The sequence below is a fragment of the Palaemon carinicauda genome, chromosome 19 (assembly GCF_036898095.1).
Source record: "Palaemon carinicauda isolate YSFRI2023 chromosome 19, ASM3689809v2, whole genome shotgun sequence".
NCBI classification, from domain to species: Eukaryota; Metazoa; Arthropoda; class Malacostraca; order Decapoda; family Palaemonidae; genus Palaemon; species Palaemon carinicauda.
The window spans coordinates 128,742,807-128,751,115 of NC_090743.1; the positions used below are offsets into that span (position 1 = coordinate 128,742,807).

The following is an 8,309-nucleotide window of genomic DNA, read 5'->3' on the forward strand; positions in this document are numbered from 1 at the left end:
AGGTGTTTCTGCAATGAATATTAGCAGGTGTTTATGCTATGAATACTATTAGGGTGCTTCTGCTATGAATACTAGCATGGTGTTTCTGCTATGAATACTAGCAGGGTGTTTCTGCAATGAATACTAGCATGGTGTTTCTGCTATGAATACTAGCAGGTGTTTATGCTATGAATACTATTAGGGTGTTCCTGCTATGAATACTAGCATGGTGTTTCTGCTATGAATACTAGCAGGTATTTATGCTATGAATACTATTAGGGTGCTTCTGCTATGAATACTAGCATGGTGTTTCTGCTATGAATACTAGCATGGTGTTTCTGCTATGAATACTAGCATGGTGTTTCTGCTATGAATACTAGCATGGTGTTTCTGCTATGAATACTAGCAGGTGTTTATGCTATGAATACTAGCATGGTGTTTCTGCTATGAATACTAGCAGGTGTTTCTGCTATGAATACTAGCAAAGTGTTTCTGCTATGAATACTAGCAGGGTGTTTCAGCTAAGAATGCTAGCAGGGAGTTTCTGCTATGAATATGAGCAGGGTGTTTTTGCTATGAATACGAGCAGGGTGTGTCTGCTATGAAGACTGACAGGATTTTTCTGCTATGAATACTAGCAGGGTGTTTCTGCTATGAATATTATCAAGGTGTTTCTGCCAGGAATACTAGCAGGGTGTTTCTGCTATGAATATTATCAAGGTGTTTCTGCCAGGAATACTAGCAGGGTGTTTCTGTTATGAATACTAGCAGGGTGTTTCTGCTATGAATACTAGCAGGGTGTTTCTGCGATGAATACTAGCAACATGTTTCTGCTATGGATACTAGCAGGGTGATTTTGCTATAAATATGAGCAGGGTGTTTCTGCTATGAAAACTGACAGGGTCTTTCTGCTATGAATATTATCAAGGTGTTTCTGCCAGGAATACTAGAAGGGTGTTTCTGCTTTGAATACTTGCAGGGTGTTTCTGCTATGAATACTGACAGGATGTTTCTGATATGAATACTAGCAGGGTGCTTCTGCTACGAATACTAGCAGGGTGTTTCTATTCTGAATACTAGCAGAATTATTCTATTATGAATATTAGATGAATGGTACAACTTTGAATATCGGTAGGATGTTTCTGCTATGACTACTAGAATGTTTCTGCTATTAATACAAGCAGTGGGTTTCTAGTCTGAACACTAGCAGAGTGTTTTGTATATGAATACTAGCTGAATATTTCTGCTATGAACACGAGCAAACTGATTACATTATGAATATTACCAGGATCTTTCAACCTTGAATACTAATAGGATGTTTCGGCATTATGTATAACAGCAGAATATTTTTGCTGCTAATACTATTATAGACGTATCTTTAAGCTGGGAATACTCATGGGATGTTCTTGTGTACCCAAAAAGTAACTTGTACAATGATTCATATTATTGGAGGATAGCGCGAACGCAGTCCCCCGCTACCAAAAATTTCGCACCCGAGTTGACCACATTTGGGTCAATCGCAAGGGTCAGCACCACCGGAGTGCAATGGTGAGCCTCGCCTTGGGGGAACCACCTTCGTGATCATGGTGTCCCCTGTGCCAGGTAAGTATGCTCTTCCCACACACCACAGCATCCAAGCTGAGGTGAACTGAGTAAACCTCCCCTCCTTTTAATTTTTATGTAATAAATTCTTCAAGTTGATGTATGTAAAACATTTAACTTAAAAAGTAGAAGCTTGAATTATTTTAGAATCCCATGAATAAAAAAGTCTTTGTGAATTATTGCGAACAGATATTTTTTCTCAAATATTTTTCAGTTACTTTCATTCAATGAATGTTTATATCAGCTGTTTTTATAATACAAATCTTTATCATATAAAGATTTCAGTTGTAATACACCAAGATAAAGAACATCCCTTTAACTAAAAAATAGAAGAAAAATAATCATCAACCAAGTCACGAGAAATTAAATAAGAAGAATTCAAGGTAACAAAATTAAAAATATACCAAATAAATAAAGAAATAGCTGAACTGAATACATATGCAACTGTTTTGCATCTGCTATACAAGTATGCCCATGACAAAACATCTGTGGAGATCACACACCAGTTTTCATTGGGGCCTGTTACGACATTTTCTCAAAAAGCCCCAATCCAGAGGAAAGCTCTGGGCAATCGACAGAAGTAGTAGTTTTCAATTGGTTAACTCGCCCTACTTAAGGAACCCATAACATGACATTTGGTGAATTCTTGCCAAAAGACAGACCTTAGTGGATAAGAATACACAGATATTAAATATTAATGTACCATAATTTTTTTTATGCAGATGGTGACTGTAGCAAACTACAGCCAATTGTTAAATCGAATTGTAATTGCTAAACTCAGTTGGCGTCTAGTTTGAATTATCAAAGTATAAACATACTTGTGACCCTTTATAAAGGTACACATTCTCCTAATGTGTATTTCTTAATACTCACATTACGGAAGTACACAAGGCAACCAAAAGATCACTTGGAATTATGTGAAATAACTGAACCTACCATGGCTATAAAATTGAAAAATAGGCAAATTAAACAGACCAGCTGCCTGAAACTCATCTTGTTTTACTGATGCCATATTTCCCTTCCTGTTTCACATTATAAGCAGATCTAATGCTAGCAAAAATCTTGCTCTTGGAACCTATAGAATGGTACGGCTACCTTCTGCAAATGAGCAAGACTGGATCCTGCTGCACTGCACTATAGTAAGGGCATAGGACAGATCAGCATCTTCAGTAAGATTAGATTGGCAGTGTGGGCTATGACATAATCCTGTGACATTCTATCGTCTAGTTATGAGTTTTAATAATAATAATAATAATAATAATAATGTTTATTGGACAAAAAATATTTACATTCAAAGATTTACAAAAAGAAAAAAAGACTCAGTCCAAGCCCATGTGGAGCAGAGCTCTTCGGGCAATAATACAACAAAATAATATCATCAATTAAGTAAAAATAAAAAATAAAGTAAATATGGATATAGATATACAAAATGTACGCATACATATACATAATCATATGTATACAAATAGATACATATAAATGAGAATCTTAGCCTAAAAACAAATGGAAATGCATATTTATATGATAAGGAAAGATGGTATATGAAAGCTAATGGTATATACATTGAAAAAATTGTAGATATTAAGCAAAAAACTCAGTAAAAGAACTAGTTTTACAAATAAAAAAATATTCTAAACAATGAAACATACTTGCGTTGTGGTTAGGTAGGCAAGTATAAATATTTATTAATAAAGCTTAATACCCAGATAACAGGAGATTTGTATATGATTTCTTAAAAGACCGAACGCTAAGCAGTGCCTTTAGATAAGCGGGCAGAGTATTCCAAAGTTTAATACCTTGGTATAGATACGATTGCTCGCATCTATTAATACGTATGAAAGGGAGAGTTAAGTTTGAATTTCTTGTTCCATATGGATGAACTGATTGTTCCTGAATTATTTTTCGTCTTAAATCTGGAAATTTGTTCAAAATAAGTGTTTGGAACATCATATTCATTAAGGAGAGCTTATAATTGTCTTCCAGCTTCAATATCGAGAGAGACCGGAAAAGTGGCGATGTATGAGCTAAGTAATCACTGGAGCTTATGATTCTTACCAGTCTTTTTTGAATTACAATTAATGGTTGCAAGACATTTCTACTACTACTCCCCCACGCCGTATTGCAGTAATTTAGGTGAGGAGATACTAACGAGTGATACAATTGTTTTATAATATATAAGGGGAAATACTCTTTTAATCTATATATGATACCCATTACTTTGGCAATTTTATTAACTGTCATATTTACATGCTCACAGAAAGTTAGTTTATTATCAAGAATTATCCCTAAAAATTTACCACTGGACTTCTGATCCAGAGTGTGATTTCCTATAGAAACCCTTATGTTATCAGGAACTCTTCGTAGAGAAAAGATTATGAAGTATGTCTTTCTTTCATTTAAGGTTAACTTATTTGCTAGTAGCCAGTTTTTTACATGAGTTAAATCATTGGTTAGTGTATCACAGAGGGAGTAGATATTTTTATGTCTAAAGTGAAGCGTAGTGTCATCGGCAAAGAGTATGGAGCTTAACCTACCTACTGATCGAGGTAGATCATTGATATAGGCGAGGAAAAATAACGGTCCTAGGACTGATCCCTGGGGAACACCTATTTTGACATCCATAACCTCTGAGAGATGGCCATCGAGGGTCACAAATTGTTTACGACTCGTTAAGTAGGATTTTAGTAAGAGTAATGCATTTCCACGTATTCCATAATGTTCGAGCTTTTTAAGCAGCACATCATGAGACACTGTGTCAAAGGCTTTACTCAAATCTAAAAAGACCGCACCAAGGTATTCATTTTTATTCATCGCATTGTAGATATTTTCAAGAAGGTCATTTACAGCATCACTTGTACTAACGCCACGCAGAAAGCCATACTGACAGGAAGAAAAGATATTACATCTAGTAAAGAAAGAGTAGAGTCGATTGTACAATAATTTTTCAAAAATTTTATTCAATAAGGGAAGGTAACTTATTGGTCTATAGTTATTGACATCCGATTTATCACCAGACTTATGTAGCACAGTAACGCATGCTATTTTTAAAATGTCAGGATAAATGCCAGAGGCAATACAACGGTTGAACAATAAGGATATAGGAAAGGCAAGTAAACTAGCATTATTCTTATATAGTTTAGTAGGGGGAGAATGAATATTTGCTTTTTTGTTCTTTAGTTTTTTTATAATGTTGATTACTTCAAGTGGAGAAGATGGGGTCAAATAAATAGAGTGCTGATTTGAAGGAGGCAAATAGGAATGAAAATCTAACTGATTATTTTGAGGCATACTATAAAGGCCCTGTAGAGAGTAAGATTCCCCTGCAGCAATGGACCAGAAAAAAAACCCTAAAGTAAAGTGATCAAAGTAAGAATATTTGTGCGGCCCAAATCTAAACAATGATGGTGATTTCTTCCCTTAGAATATTTAACACAGCCTAACAGTACACACAGGCTATATTTTCTTTTTCTTTTAGAAGTTATTTACCACAACCATCATTGGACATTGGCTGTGGGTTTCTCCCTTCTACAGTAACCAATGTATGATCTAGAAGTGATATATGAGGACAAATGTGGCATCAAGACATTAAAATCCTAGTAGTGCTTTTGACACAATTGTGCATGAGCTATAAAATTATTCGCAAGCCATTGGTGTTATGATGAAGCTTTTGAGAATTTATTGGTGTTGATGATGAAGCTTTTGTAAATGCAAAATATCTTTTGATTGACAGAAGCTGTTGTGGACAATTTTTTATTCATCATCATCATTATACCTTATCAAGCCAATGTCGAACCGAAACGAGGGTGTTGTCGTTTGGCTCTCTGAGGTCTTAAGCAGGTCATACATGCAGAGAATTGGAGCGCTGACTTAATTGCGATTGGCGCGTTTGCGCCATTCCCTAACGTGTATGGGGGGGGGCGGATAAACAGGACAAACCCATAGCAACTAGCATATCCTCTCATTCTATCTGCATGTTTGACCGGACAGGTCAATCCCGTCGCGATTGGCAGTATGGCCCAGAAGTCTTGTGCATGTGTGGGCACAGTCTAGAATGCTGACGGGGTTGCCTTGCTTATTTTGACGCGCACAGTCACGGTCTCAACCGTGAGAATAGTATTCCATACTTCGTCCCTTGATCGGAGCACTTTTTATATTATAAAGATAAACCGATTGCATTTCACAAGTTCATTGCTCTTTAATTTAGGTTTTCCCCTCACATTTTCATTCACCAAGTTATGATTTCCTTAAATTTCCTCTCCTTTTTCATAGTATATTTTATCTTTAAAACCACACAGTAATCTGCCTTATTCGTGTAATAGTATCTTGTATTCTGTTAATAAACTGATACTGAAACAAAAGGAACAAAATTAATATTCGGATTAGGTCTTATGAATTCTCTTCATAGGAAACAACGAAGGTGTAAAAGATGGTTAGAGGATAAATAAAGTAGCTACTGATAATTCTATCAACTTATGTATATATCTCTCTCACATTTTCTCTCTGCCTATATCAACGCAATCGTTTTAAAATTTCTACAAATTAAAGCGAAAACAAGTATGCCTAATTAAAAGTGTACTAGTGCTTCAGCATGAGATAATCTCCGGAAAGTTCTAAAAATCCATTTAGAATATTCCTCCCAGACACACTTGGACTCTCAGATTAATGGGGATAAACGGAAAAGTAATCCTATAATAACTTCAAGAGAAATAAGTACATTAAAACCATAGCAGCCAAATCACCACCACATAGAAGCCGACAGAGAATGCCTATCACGCTCCTTCATATGATTATTGCAAGTCAGATTTCATAGATTTATTTTATATAAAAAATAAAGAAAGAAAAAAGTACCAAAATTCGGCTTACTCAAACTTAGACGTAGGCTACCGATTGTACTTGATACCGATAACGTACCAAACTGAGTTAATAAGTACCAAAAACGTAAGCATGTGGGCCTATCCTGGGTGCCCAATCCTCTTGAACTCAGATGGCTAGTCCTTAGCGTGTGTGGGCATTTCTCACAGGATTGGAGCGTCAGTCTTCTGCATGTATGGCCGGCTTTAATCTAAGCAATGAGGTCCCAGTGGTCCTATCGTAGGATGTTTTCCATTGTTTGTAGTGTTCCCCCACATGGGTATTCAGTGTTGGTGGCTAATCCCCATTTGTGGCGGTTATCTACAGTTTTGCCCAGTTTTGCCCTCTTTTACCTTTGCTCTATTTAAGGATACCTAGTCCTTCCTGTTGAGGGTTGTTCTGCAGGGCAAGCCTTCATTTTGGTTGGGCAGTGCCTCATTGGATGGCCATCAATTACTTTCCCGTCACTTCTCCAGCCTGAGAGCAGCTGCCCAGATTAGTTCTAGTCTATCCACTGTTGAGAAGCCTTTGTGGGATATCAGTCTTATTCATCATATGAATATTAAGATGGGTGCCCCAGGGAAGTGACCTGGAACCAATCCTATTTTGTATCGATAATACTGGTCTATGAAAAGTATTATAGTTAAGCTATTGCAGATAACACACAACTTTACTTCTCCATGCAGTACACAGATGATACAGCTGAGAATTCAAACCATGCTTTTACTGTTGGGGAAAAGATGCTATTTAAGCAATTACACTAAATCAAAATAAAACAAGAGTCTATGGTGATAGGGAAGAAAATAAAAACTTGCTCACATCCATAGAAATATTGACAATTTATTGGCCCTACATGTCACCAGATTGTACATAATCTCAGAAATATTAATAGAGTTACTCAAACTCTATCGAAGTTTACCCAATTGACAACTTAAAAAGTTACAAAATATAATATATATTGGCTGTCTATTAAAGCTAGAATAAACCTAAAGATATGTCCAGTGATTCATAAAGCTATCAAAAATGTAGTCCAAAATATTTAAGAGAACTGTTGTATATCATTCAGCCAACAAATCATGTCGACACGAGACTAGTTGCAAATAGACTCAAGTTATTAGCGCCAAGATTCAGCTTGTCTGTAGGTTCTTGAGCCTTCGAATATGTGGACCCAAGTTTGCATTACAAGCTCAAACTTGACATTAAAAGAAATTATGATATAAACATTTTCAAAAAGAAGTTGAAGACTTTCTTGTTTATATTCTGAATCCTAGCTGGGAGTTTCTGGTATGAATACTAGCACGGCGATTCTGCTATGAATACTAGCAGGACGTTTCTGCTATAAATCCTAGCAATATTATTCTATTATGAATATTAGCAGAATGCTTCAATTTTGAATACTACCAGGATGTTTCTGCTATGAATATTAGCGGAATATTTCTGCTACTAATACTAGCAGGATGTTAGGATATACATAAATCTTGACTGAGTTCAGTAAAGTCAAAGAACTACCTTTATGACTCAACACCTCTGAGTGTGTCTACCCATATCAAAAATATTTGAAAAACCTTCCTTATATCCGACAAAGCCTTCCAGTTTTACAGAGTCAAAAGAGGAATGACTATACTTGGTTTTTTAAGCTGAGGCGCATTTGCTATCACTCGCACGGGTGCCCTTTTAGCTCGTTAAAGTTTCCTACCAGCTAATCTGTTGCAAGTATATATCCCAATGTGTTAAAAGATATGATAAAGTACAAACTCATGCAGTGTGCATCTGAAAACAAGCGTCTGTTGTTAATAAATTTAAACTTACCATTACCATACTTTAAAATATATCTATTCATTAACATTATTTATTCACAAAACATATAGGGAGAAATT

General features: G+C 35.9%; 1 non-coding gene across 1 annotated transcript; it reads right to left on the reverse strand.

Moving 5' to 3' along the window:
* Positions 1-1,426: 1,426 nt before the first annotated feature.
* Positions 1,427-1,589, reverse strand: LOC137659364 (U1 spliceosomal RNA). Its single transcript, XR_011047494.1, has one exon. It is a non-coding gene; the product is annotated as a U1 spliceosomal RNA (small nuclear RNA).
* Between the last annotated feature and the right edge of the window lie 6,720 nt (positions 1,590-8,309).